This window comes from Felis catus, chromosome B2, assembly GCF_018350175.1.
Source record: "Felis catus isolate Fca126 chromosome B2, F.catus_Fca126_mat1.0, whole genome shotgun sequence".
NCBI classification, from domain to species: Eukaryota; Metazoa; Chordata; class Mammalia; order Carnivora; family Felidae; genus Felis; species Felis catus.
Genome location: NC_058372.1, coordinates 3,096,241 through 3,109,472, shown reverse-complemented (window position 1 = coordinate 3,109,472; position 13,232 = coordinate 3,096,241). Strand labels below are relative to the sequence as shown.

General features: G+C 46.7%; 2 non-coding genes and 1 pseudogene across 2 annotated transcripts; 1 reads left to right on the top strand and 2 right to left on the bottom strand.

Moving 5' to 3' along the window:
* FELCATV1R-PS60 (vomeronasal 1 receptor felCatV1R-ps60 pseudogene) lies at positions 17 to 366 on the top strand (annotated as a pseudogene).
* Positions 4,218 to 4,289, bottom strand: TRNAM-CAU. Its single transcript has one exon. It is a non-coding gene; the product is annotated as a tRNA-Met (tRNA).
* Positions 4,290 to 9,224: 4,935 nt separating this feature from the next.
* TRNAK-UUU lies at positions 9,225 to 9,297 on the bottom strand. The gene has a single exon. It is a non-coding gene; the product is annotated as a tRNA-Lys (tRNA).
* Between the last annotated feature and the right edge of the window lie 3,935 nt (positions 9,298 to 13,232).

The window sequence follows — 13,232 nt, the reverse complement described above, 5'->3', positions numbered from 1 at the left end:
CCTCCGTCAAACAATCATGCAAGTTTTCTTTTCAACTGACGTAATTTGGGGGGTTTTAATTACCTTTCAAACTGGCATTGGGCGCCTGGGGGACTTCCTGGTCTTCGTTGTATATCTGCACGTCGCATTCATTCGACCTCATCAGAAAAAGCCCTTAGATGCGATTCTCGTTCATCTGACTTGGGCTGATGTGACGACAGCCACCTTCAGGGGCGTCCCGTATATAACGTCCCCCTTCGGAGTCAGGGATGTTTTGGAGGCTGTCCAAAACATTTGTAAAGCTGTGCTGTGCATTCACAGAGTGACGCGGGGTGTTTGTATATGTGCTGTTTCTCTCCTGAGCACGGGAATGTGGGAATGTGGGAAAAGATATTTCCAGCACATCTGACTGACACAAGTCTTTTATCCACAATACGTAAACAACACCCACAAATCAATAATAAGCGTACAGACAACCCGGTAGAAAAAGCAAAAAATTTGAAAAGGCTTTTTAGCAAAATAAAAGTACGCAGAAAGCCCCTAAGCGTATTAAAATATGCTTGGCTTCATTATTAATCAAGGCAATGCAAATTAAGATGTTTGAGTTGCAGCCATACGCCTAGCAGAATGGCAAAATCAAAGAGTGTAAATTGTTACAACTTCGGAAGTCTGTGGGGCCACATTTTATAGTGTTGGACCTGTCAACGAATCTCATTGATCCAACATTCCGCCTCTGTATGTAGACTCAGACCCCGACATGTCCAAAAATGTTCCTTCTTTTGGGTTTTTACTTGCAGTCGTCCCAAATAGATAAGTTGTGTAACATACGTACGATGGAATACTTTCCTGCCATGAAATGAAGACGCTATTGCTACTTTCAATAGCATAGATTACTTCACAGGCGTAATTGAATTAAAAAAGCCAGACACAAAGGAGCATAGACAAGAGGACTCGACTGACATATATTTTAAGGACAGTGGAAACTAAACTTGGGTGTTAGAAGTGAGAGCGGTGGTTACTTTTTGGAGGAAAGTGCCTGACAGGTGGCCTCGCGGTCGTCTCTGAGGTGCTGGTAATATTGTATTTCTCGATCCAGAGGTACCTGGCTGACTCCGCTGGTGGAGTGTGTGACGCTTGACCTCAGGGTCGTGGGTTTGAGCCCCACGTTGGACGTGGAACCTGCTTTAAAAGAAATGTTGTTTCTTGATCTAGATGGCAGTTCCTCGCGGGTTTTCCGCGTGAAAATTTATTCACCGCCATCCATATGCATTGTGTGATTTAAAATATTATAAGCCAATTCTTTAAAAGCTTAAGGGCGCCTGGGTGGCGCAGTCGGTTAAGCGTCCGGCTTCAGCCAGATCACGATCTCGCGGTCCGTGAGTTCGAGCCCCGCGTCAGGCTCTGGGCTGATGGCTCAGAGCCTGGAGCCTGTTTCCGATTCTGTGTCTCCCTCTCTCTCTGCCCCTCCCTTGTTCATGCTTTGTCTCTCTCTGTCCCAAAAATAAATAAACGTTGAAAAAAAAATTAAAAAAAAAAAAGGACTGTTATGAATCAATACATATGTTACAAATCCGTTCTTTGAGAGTTCATTTTAGAAAATGAAAATAATAAAACATTGCAGAGACCTAAGGGACATGTGAAAATGGAATCTAAAAGGAGAAACACAGAGCAGGAGAGCACTTAGGGCACCACATTGCCTTTGCTTTTAAGGCTCTTACTCCTGGAGGCAAAATTGCACTTCTATTTCGGCAGCTTCTAAATTGAGGCAAGGCGACGTCATTGGGATCTGTTGCAAATAGAGGATCACTCTGTGTTATCGCACGTCCCTCCTGGTACACGTCCCTCTAACGATGACCTAGAAACAAAACTCAGCCCCCACTCCCAGTGAACTGCAGGAACAACGGTCTTGTCGCTCTGGGAGCTGTGGAGTGGAAGAGGTGGAAAACATCCTCACTACTAAGAAGTCAAAGCCCCAAAGCGGGCCTCTGAGCGGCCAGGCCTCCTAGATGCAGTTCCCGAGTAGTTCAGGGAGCCGCAAGTCACAAACAGAGTTTGAGGTTTGTATTACTGATCTATTACTGGAACAATTCCACAGTTAGTAGTTGAAACAATCAACAAGCACTTATCTCACGAGGTCTGTAGGTCGGAAGTTCAGGAGTGTCCTTTCTGGGTGGTTGCAGCTCACGGTCCCTCCTAAGGTTGCCGACAAGATGCCAGCTAGAGCTCCAGCCATCTTACGGCGTGACTCTGGCAGGAGGGTCCCGTGCCAAACTCTCCCAAAGGTACTGGTCGGGGGACTCGCTTCCTCCCCACATGGACCTCTTCCTGGGGCTGCTCAGGACATGGCACCTGGCTTCCCCGAGAGCCACAACCACCTCTATGTTTGGCCACAAAAGACCATCCTCTGCTACGATGGTGTAGGAGCTGTACAAGGGCAAGAATATTAAGAGGTAAAGATCACTGGGGTCATCTTAGAGGCTGCCTCCAGAGTCTGGCCTCTGGCCAGTGATCTACGACACTCCCTTATGCAAAACACACTCACCAGGTCCCGAGAGGCCCCAGAGGTCCCAGAATTTAGCCTTTAAATCAAATCCATGGGTATGAAGTCCCTTGGGTACGGTACCTTGAACATATTCCTTCAGGTACAAAGAAAGGAACCTTGCACCTCAAAGGAGAAAATACTCTCTTACTTGGAGGAGGCTTTGGACCTTTGACTCTAGAATTAAAAGTCCCTGGCTCTACCAACCAAGCCCCATAGGCCCCCAGGAAGTAGCTTTTATTCATACACAGAAATGGTTTCAGCAAATATCGCTGCTATTGATGAGTATTGTAAATACGTTCTTGGACTCAGGGAAGACTGTTGAAGAAACGGGTTCAAGTCCACGGGACCAATTCATGGAGCAGAAGTGTATTCAGGTATCCTGAGTCTACGTCGTAGTCACTGGTGAGCTGTTCTACGTTGTTTGTACCGTGTCTGAGAAGCCATTCCGGTTTACGTAGAAGGAAGTAGATAGCATCGACACAACAACCCTTGCTTATTGACATAGAGTTTGTAAGGGTGAGTCTCAAAAGTGGCACCAATTGATTGTCTTTGGAATATATTTAGTAACACTTATCATGGTCACTGGTCTTCTCTGGATGACCAAGAGAAAACAAAACTAATGACAAATTAGGAGAAGGGGAAAGCAATCAGTAGAGAGCAATGGTTGGAATTATTACTACATTTTGCCAAATATTTATTGATGTAAAAAAAAAAAAATGAAGCATCCAGGGAAGGGAATGTCCTGGCAAATGTGACCCTGCTTTGTGCCCTGAACTTCACTAGTTAGGGGATGATTTTACCTTCTAAACTATTTTTTGCCCTCATGTACTTTTTAAACAAATACCTAACGTTTTTCATCAGATATGCGTGAAGACTGTAATGACTGGCATATCGTAAACTTTTCACTGTTTTTTGAAGTCTGGCATCACACTCCTTTATCACATTAAATGGAGTCTGAAAACCATAGTGATTGACTACCGGCCAAAATCCCTTTAAAAAATAGAAAAACATGCCCTTCTATGAAGGGAAATTTTATATTCGATTCTCTTTCTCCTTGAATGAGTTTATGCAGATTTTATGTATATTTATGTATATTTTATGTATATAAAAGATTTTTGTCTATAATGTATACATTATGCAGATTTTATGTATATAATGTATATTTCCTTAAAGTCCTCCATTGTTCATGCTGTTACACTAGCCTGCACTAAATGTAAGAATAAATATCACAACCTGCAACTTTGCTGTTTGATAGGACCACACATCTGTATCATAATTAATTCTTTTGGTTTGAGTTATATTTGCATTTATGCAACGCAATCAAAACATCACCGGTAGATATTAGCACATTTGGAAATCCCTTTGCTGGGAGATATGGCAGAAGTAAATATGGAGTTTGTCACCTTCTCCATGAAATCTCGGAGCATATATAAGACCACCTTAACTGAAGGAGTATTTCCCATTGTTCTTTTGCTGGACACCCTGGATGGAAGGAATTTCACCCTTCCGGGAACTTGAGCTGGGTGGAAGTTTGAGAATTGCCTACTTGGAGACAGCATGTTTTGAAAGGAAGTTGGGAACGAAGAATCCAGATTCGAGGAGGGTATGGAAGATCTGGAAACTGGTTTAGGTGTTTGAGCTCATTGCCTAATTTATTAAAACTCTGCTGCACGAGGAGGCAAGTGTAAAAGGCTTATAGCAGAGGATGGTTTCGATCCATCGACCTCTGGGTTATGGGCCCAGCACGCTTCCGCTGCGCCACTCTGCTTCGCCTGTTGGTTCCTCTGTTTTTTTTTTATTAATGACAAACATCACCTTGTCGGAGCTGAGCGCGTTCTCTCGCTCGCGCTCTCTCTCTCTATTTTTTCTATCTCCTTCCCTTCGAAAGGATTGTCACCCTCCTCTCCGCATGTGGGAGATCCGCTCTCCCCCGACCAGGCGGCCAAGGGCCCCGACCTCCGGGACCGCGCTTGTCCAACCAGCCCAAGAGTGTGCAAGCTCGGAATTCCCCCCCCCCCCCCCTTAACTTGATTTACTTTCCAGGAGCCGCTCTTCGCTCAGAGAGCCGCGGGGGGAAAGTGCGCTGAGCAACTCCGTGCGGCCTTTTCGGCGCGATCCGAGTCGTCGCCGAGCGGACCCGCCGCTGTCAGAGGAGTCGTGCCACCGCCGCGCGGGCTTCCCCTCCAAAAGGCTCGCAGACCGTCGCGAGGAGGAAAAGGAGGTTTTCTGTTTGTGCTGCAAGGAAGCAGACCGTCCCGGGGACGGCGCCCCGGGAACAGAGGGGACCCACCCAGCGCGGTGCTCCCGGGCTTGCACGGGGGCCACAGACTCCGCTGGATCCCGTCGGGAGCCGTTTTCACACGCACGCGCGCACTCAGACTCACACACGTGCACGCACTCACGCGCGCACTCACGCACGTACGCACGCACGCACACACACGCGCACAGTCACACTCACACACGCCGTCGGAAATAAAAAACGAGACACCGATAGAGACAGGAGCTGCATTCCCTTGGTTCCGATCAGAACAGAACTTTGGGCACGTCCCGGAACAACCGCCCTGGCTCGTTGCTGCCCCCGCGAGGCCGTCAGGCCCGAGGGCGCGTCCCGATCGCTGAGAACCTCGGATCCTCGCTGATGGAAACTTCGGGACGACGGGCGTGAAAGAACTCGCGGGACCGCCGCTCGCTTGCTGCAGGTATTCGTCTCCCCTTCGCCCCACGCCCGACCGCAGGGACACTGGAGGGGCGACCTCTGCACGCTTGCTCCTGTGCCAGAGCCGGGGCGCGCGCGGCCGGTCCCGGGGCCGACAGGGGGCGCGCACGGCCCTTCCGGGGACGGAGCGGGGGCGCGCGCGGCCCGTCCCGGGGCAGAGCGGGGGCGCGCACGGCCCTCCCCGGAGCAGAGCGCGGGCGCACAGCCTTCAAACTTTCGGACTGCATCCCCCCGAGTCAGAAATACATGTTAAATCACAACTCAATAATACAGTATGCAAACAATCTGTCTACTGGTTTATCTATCTTTCAATCGAGAGAGAAAGAGAGAGAGAAAGGAAGAGAAACCAAATTCCATCACACAATATTTTACTACATGGGGTTTATTCTGATAGTTCCCACTCCCATGATAGTCTATTTCATTTATTAAGATACCGGTCTTGGCCTTTTCTTCGCTGTTGATTTTACACTTCTGAGACACATGGTAGGTTGAAAAACACTGGCACCTGTATAATGGTAATAAAAAATGGCTTTGTCCCCCTGGAGTCAAACAGTGGAGTGGAAGACAGTGCCCTTTTCATTTGGAGGGGACCAGTAGTCAAAGAGTTAGGGAAAAGGTTCTGGTTCCAGCAGCCTTTCCGTTTGGTATTACACAGTAAACAAGTGAACTTTGTCAGGGTCTATACTCCAGATGCCTCCCTGTACGTGTGTCCCTGTGGCAGGTGAAGGGATAGTACACGGGCCACACTGTCCTCTCTGAGTCAGCTTTCCCACCTCTGTCCTACATTTGAGAGGCGGTTTCTGTCCCCTCATCTGTGGAAGCATTCTTGCCTCTTAGGGCATATTCCGCTGGGGTTTTTCGCTGTTTTACCGACCGTATCCAACATATTGTTCTGATGGTCCCCTCTACCTGGAGAATTCTTACTTCTGACCTCTATAGGATTTGCTCCCGGCCTTTGTTCACATGGCAGGACCCATGAATCCAAAGGCTTTGGAGAGATTCAGCCTGCCCTCTGTTTTCTGTGAATACCTCGAAGAGCTGTTTGTTTGTTTTTACTGCTGAGTTGTATTCCATAGAATAGATGGACCACAGTGTGTTTACCCAACCACCTACTGGGAAACGTTTGGGTTGTTTCCCAGTTTGGGCTATTACAAACAAAGCTGCTCTGAGTAAGAATGTAGGGGTTTTGTGTGGACATAAGTTCTCGTTGTCCTGGGATAACTGCCCAGGAGTGGAATTGCTGGATTGCATGGTGTTGTGTGTAGCTTTTTGAAAGAGACGGCCAAACTGCTTTCCAGAGCGGCTGCACCACTTTCCCTTCCCATCAGCCATGGGTGACAGACCCGGTTTCTGTGCCCCCTGGCCAGTCCTAAGCAGGGTCACACAACTAAACTGTGTTATTGTAACTCTTCTGAGGGGTGCGCGGTGACACCTCATCATGGTCTGAACTCACATTTCCTAAATGACTGTGATATTGAACATCTTTTCCCGGGCCATTTGTATATCCTCTTTGGTAAAATGTCTCTTCGTGTCTTGTGCCCACCTTCATTTATTTATTTATTTCTTAAGTAGGCTCCACACCCAGCGTGGGGCTTGAACTCAAGCCCCTGGGATCAAGTGTCAGATGCTCTAGCCACTGAGCCAGCCAGGCATCCAGGTTGATTGTTGTTTTAATGTTGGGTTTTGAGAATTCTTCACATAGTCTAGATAGGAGTCTTTTGCCAGATATGTGGTTTGCAAATATTTTCTCCCAACTGTAACTTGCCTGTTTATCCTCTTAAGAGGGTCCTTTCCAGAGCAAAAGCTTTTAATTTGATGAAATTCAATGAGTCACATTTGTCTTTTATGGATGTGTTTTTGGTGTCATGTCTAAAACTCTGCAAGCCCGAGGTCCTCCAGATTTTTTTTTTCTAAAAGTTTTATACTTTTATGTTTTTTTTTTTTTTTTTTTTTTTTTTTTAATTTTTGAGACAGAGAGAAACAGAGTGTGGGGGTGGGGGAGGGGCAGAGAGAGGGAGACAGAATCCGAAGCAGGCTCCAGGCTCCAAGCTGTTAGCACAGAGCCCATTGCAGGGCTCCAACCCACAAACCACGAGATCATGACCTGAGCCCAGGTCAGACACTCAACCGACTGAGCCACCCAGGCACCCCTTGTATTTTACTTATCATTTCCAATTACTTTTTTTTTTTAAGTTTTTTTTTTTCAACGTTTTTTATTTATTTTTGGGACAGAGAGAGACAGAGCATGAACGGGGGAGGGGCAGAGAGAGAGGGAGACACAGAATCAGAAACAGGCTCCAGGCTCCGAGCCATCAGCCCAGAGCTCGATGCGGGGCTCGAACTCACAGACCGCGAGATCGTGACCTGGCTGAAGTCGGACGCTCAACCGACTGCGCCACCCAGGCGCCCCTCCGATTACTTTTTTAATAAGGTGTGAGGTTTAGGTTGAGGTTTGTGCTTTTTTGCCTATGGATATCAAATTCGTTCACCACCATTTTTTTTGAGAAGACCAAGACTTTCCTTCCTCTTCTAAATTGCTTTTGCACTTTTGTCGAAAATCACTTAGCTGTACTTGTATGTGGCGATCTATGGGTTCTCTACTGTTTCTTTGACTTACACGTCTGTCTGCCAATGACGCACGGTCTCTTGCTGTGGCTGTAAAATAAGTCTGGAAATAAGAAGATTGATTTCTTCCACTTTATTTCTCTTTTTCTCGGAATTGTTTTAGTTACTTTAACTCATTTGCCTTGCCATATACATTGTAGAATAGTCGTGTTCGTGTCTGCAAAAAACTCACCCGGATTTTGGTAGGAATTCTGTTAAACCTGTATCTAACTTTGACAAGACTTAACGTCTTTGGGTCTTCCAATCAAATGAACACAGAATATTTCTCCATTTATTTAGGTCTTTGATTTGTTTCAACAGCATTTTGTAGTTTCGTGTTTTTCCACATGTACATATCCAGGTAGATTTGAAGCTAAGTTATTTTTTTAAGTACCATTTAAATGGTACTGTATTTTAGTTCTGGTGCCCACATGCTTATTGCTAATGTATAGAAATACGATGGATGTTTGTATTCTGATCTTGTATTCTGTGACTTTGCTGAACATACTTATTAGTTCTAGGACGTTTGTGTTTGTTTTGAGTTTCCTTAGGATTTCCTGTGGAATCATCATAACATCTTCAAGTGGGATGGGAAGTACAATCTGTAGGCAGAGAGGGAGGGGGAAGTGTGTATTTCTGGAGAAAAATGTAATCCACTGAGCAATCAACAGCACCATCAACCCGCACTTTGCCAAAATTGTAGAAATGAACAAAATGCACTTTTGCAAAATGCAGAGTGTCCTGGTGTTTCTGGGTCGGATAAGTATGTCACCTAAGACCATACTGCGGTATCGGACGAGTAACTCCACACCGTTTTTGTTTATCATTAGAATGTGACATGGGTGCCTGGGTGACTCAGTCAGTCTTGACTCAGTCAGGCTCTTGAGCTCAGCTCAGGTCTTGATCTCGGGGTCATGAGTCCCAAGCCCGTGTTGGGCTCCGTGCTGAGCGTGAAGCCTACTTAAAAAAAAAGAAAAACAAAGTGACGTCCGGGGGGTTTGGCAGAGACTCTCCTCACCTGCCAAGGGGCTCAGTTGTGAGCACAAAGGTCAGAAAATCTGAAGGTCCTGGATTTTGACACGGTGAACACCTTACTCCGTAAATATGGTTTCCAGTTCCTTTTCTAAAACACCCAAGTCTAGAGGGATAGTTTTCTTACACTCCATGGACTTTTGAACATGTTGTACTGTGTTCCTGGGAAATCTATTAAAAAGTGCTAAAGTTGTCTTCTGCTTGGAATAGAATAAATAGCAAACCTTGGCTACTGGGTAAAGTTTTACTTGGGACAGGTAAAAGTCGTCCAACTTGAACCCAAACTTAACCTTCTCTGAAGGACAAAAACCTGGGGAACCTTCAGACCCCTAGGGAAAGCAAGGGCCATGCTGCCTGGACAGGGACTTGAACCCTGGACCCTCAGATTAAAAGTCTGATGCTCTGCCAACTGAGCTACCCAGGCTCTTGGAGTACAGCTCTGTCCAGATGCATAAATAAGATCAAAACTACTTCAGCTCAACAGTGTGGTCGATTCATTCTTGCATTCAGGAAAGGCAGCTGAACAGGCGTTTCATCTCTATAGTCAGTCAGTTCACTCAGCACTTGTTGATGTTTTCTGTAGGTAGAGAAGGAATGTACATCTAGAAAACACCAGAGAAGGAATATACATCCAGAAAACAATCCTTATTTGAGTACAGTTGTAGAAGGGGAAGATAAACAAAAGCAACCGATTGTTTCCAGTAAATATTTATGGAATGCTTAGTGAAATCTTTAACCCCTTATTTACGGGGCACCGAGAAATAACCAAAAAGGATACCAAGAGGAACAAAGAAACAATAAAAATATAAATAACTAAGAAAGAACAAGAGAAGAAATGTAAAAAGCAACCAGGGGAGAACGATGGTAAGAATCTGAGAAATTTGGGAACATCTACCAATTTTTTTTTTCTTGCTGTAAGAAAAAAATGAGTCATTAAAAAGGAAGAGAAATGTCGTGGTGACTGTGAGAGGCCCTACTTTGTACCCCGGGCTGGTGTTCTTAACCCCTGAAAGAATGTTGGCAATTTAGTATTCCCTGTTACATTTTTTTCAGTGGACATGTAACATTTTTCTTCACATGTTTAAATTCTTCCAAAGGGTGTTGTGACTCGTATCAAAGAAATCTAAAAGGTAACTTAATACTTAGCCACATGCCTCCGGCCACCTGAGAGGCTCGGTTGGTTAAGTGGCAGAGTTGAGGTCAGGTCCTGATCTCACAGGATGTATGTTCAAGCCCCGCAAGGGGTTCCGTGCTGGCAGCGGGGCCTGCTTTGGATTCTCTCTCTTGCTCTCTGCCACTCCTTGCTTGCGCTGTCTCTCTCACAGATAATTAAACATTAAAAACATACTTAGCGATATCCCTTGTGACAGAGAGACCCCTTCTTTAATCTTCCGTGGAAGAGTTTACTTGGATCCTTTATCCCCTTGAATTCGTTATTTCCACTTCATGTCTCCCATGGAACTTTATCCCAATACTGTCATTTTGTATTTGGTCTTTCTTGATCTTCCTACCATACGCTTCTAGGAACCAAAGACAGGTATAAGCATTGAAATCTGATGTTATTTCCTGCGACCCCAAATCTGTGTTAAAAACACTTCCTGTGGGTTGTGTTCTATTTGCATCTGCCTTAGTGGGAGACGTAATGGACGTGCATGTGGAATTCGTTACCTCCCTCCCCCTCATCGCCCCCAAAGAAATCGTGGAAGAGACCCAGTCCACCAGCAGGAGAGTGTGACAGCGAGGCTGGAGCGCACGGGGACAGTGACCTTCCTGTTGTCTCATGTCCTCCCTTGCTTCTCCGCTTTGCAGGCGCGGTCACCCTGGAACTCCGTCCCCTTTCCCCATTTGCCAGCCCCTGCTTGTGCTTTGGGTCTCAGTTCAGACACCACCCATCACCTCCTTCTGGAAGCTTTTGCGGACGCCTCAAGACTGGCTTTGCAGCTCCCGGAATGCACCCAGGATTCCTGGGGTTATTTATGAATTAACAGCACTTGTTACATGATGTGGTATCACTCCCTGGTTTGTCCCTTCCCGGGGCATGGCCATGTTCGGGGCCCAGTCCTCAAATGCCGCGTATGTGCAAATGCCTCTTTTCATCTCAGACTATGCCTTCTAACTCCAGCTTCATAGATGCAACCGCTTCCTGCACAGGTATTTTATACTTGCCGCTGTCGGAAACTGGGCTCCTGCCCCCCTCCCCAGTCTGGCTCCTTACTCGTCTTCCCCAACTATAACCCGTCTGTGCGGTGCTGTCTCACTGAAACGCCCATCTTCCCTTGCCTGCCGCCGAGATTTGTGCAACAGACTCGTCACTGGTCTCCTGTTTCAATGTTCCTTGCCTTCTTCCTGTCTACACAGAATGAGGGCAGAACTCTCCAGGGGCTCCCCTCTCATTCAGATAAAAGCCCAGCTGCTTCTAGTGACCTCCCTCCCCTCCCCGTCTTCTCCAGCCACAGCGCCTCCTGCTGGTGCTCAGACAGGCACGAACCACACCTGCTCCGGGCTCAGGCCTTCGCCCTTGCTGTGTGCTCTGCCCCGAAAGCTCTTTCTTCCCAAAGATGCGCCTAACTCGTTTCCTCCTGTCCTTCAGGCCTTTGCTCAAATAGCACTTGCTCAGTGAAATCTTACCTGCTCAACATACGTAAAATTTCAAACCACTTTTTTTTTTAATTTTTTTTAACGTTTATTCATTTTTTGAGAGACAGAGAGGGACAGAGCATGAGCAGGAAAGGAGCAGAGAGAGGGAGACACAGAATCCGAAGCAGGCTCCAGGCTCTGAGCTGTCAGCACGGAGCCCGACACGGGGCTCGAACTCACAAACTGTGGGATCATGACCTGAGCCCAAGTGGGATGCTCCACTGACTGAGCCACCCAGGCGCCCCTCAAACCACTTTTTAAAAGTTGTCCCCATCATCTTCCTGCTTTATTTCTTAAAAGTGCATATACTACATACTTTTTCACTCATTTGTCTGAATTTCCCATTAGCATGCGAATTCCACGGGACAGAGACTTTTGCCCATTTTGTTGACAGCCATCGTCCCGGGGTCCAGAGGAACGCATGTCCTCTGCGGCTACACCTTAATAATCCGTTAAGTGCGTGTTGAACGAATGGCCTACCAGCCACGCAGTAAACAAGTTTCCAGCAGGAGGATGTGTGAACACATTTCAAGAGTTTAAGACCGAAAGAGGACACAGATGGTCTTTTCCTAGGTAGAGTGTTCTAGGCTCTGCTTACATGGCTCATGGTCGTGTGTCTCAACCTGAGTTGCCGACCGTGGGTCTTGTAATCATGTGGCCTGACCGCGCTGGTCAGTGCTGGTGCAGGAGCCACAGCTTGTGGTGGGACTTCACACCTGAGACTTCCTGTCTGCACACATCGTCTCCGTGGTCATTAGTTCTCCCCCTTTCCAAACCTTTAGGTCGCCAAGGAATAAACCCTGACTCCTGAGCCGCTTATTTTTTTATTTTTGAAACAGAGAGAGAGAGAGAGCGCGCGCGAGTGGAGGAGGGGCGGGGGAGGGCGGGACAGAGGATCCAAAAGGGGGCTCCACGATGACAGCTGTGAACCCGACGCGGGGCTCAAACTCATGAACCACGAGATCATGACCTGAGTCGAAGTTGGACACTCAACCCACTGAGCCACCCAGGCGCCCCATGGGCCTTGCTTTTGATACTTCAAACTACATTTTGGAAACCGTGGGCATTACAGTAACTGCGTAGTTACATTCTTAATACATTTCACCACGTGCACATGTTAATTTTGTCTCCTTTTGAAACTTACATAAGTATAATCGTACTAAATGTTTCCTTTGTGTCTTCCTTTCACAGTATTATGTTTGTAAGGTTCATCCGTATCCTTCTCTGTAGCTCTGATCTGTTGTCAGCTGCTGAATAGTGTTTGACACTGTTTATTGGCGTTGGTGCAAATGTCCACTCGGGTTGTTTCCAATTGTGGCTCTACAAACAACACTACTGTGAAAATTCGGATACTCGTCTCCTGCTCTATGTGTGCACGTGTTTCTCCTGGGGAAACGTCTAGGATAACGCAGTGTGTGTATCTTCAACTGACGAAAGTCCAGCTGTCTCCCACGGTATTTGTGTCAGTTTAGACTCTGAATAGTAGTGATCGAAGCTATTACTTCACATCCTTGCCAATAATTAGTATTTCTTGTCTTTTTAATTTTAGCAATTCTGGTGGAAGATCAGTAGCATCTAATTGCAGGATTAATTTGCCTTTTCTTAATTTTCTAATAAGGTTGATTGCTGTAGTTGTTTTAAAGTATGTGCACAAATTCTTTGGCAGTCTGTCCGGTCCGCAGAAGGTGGTCCAAATTCCCTCTCCTTGACCGGGGGCCCTGG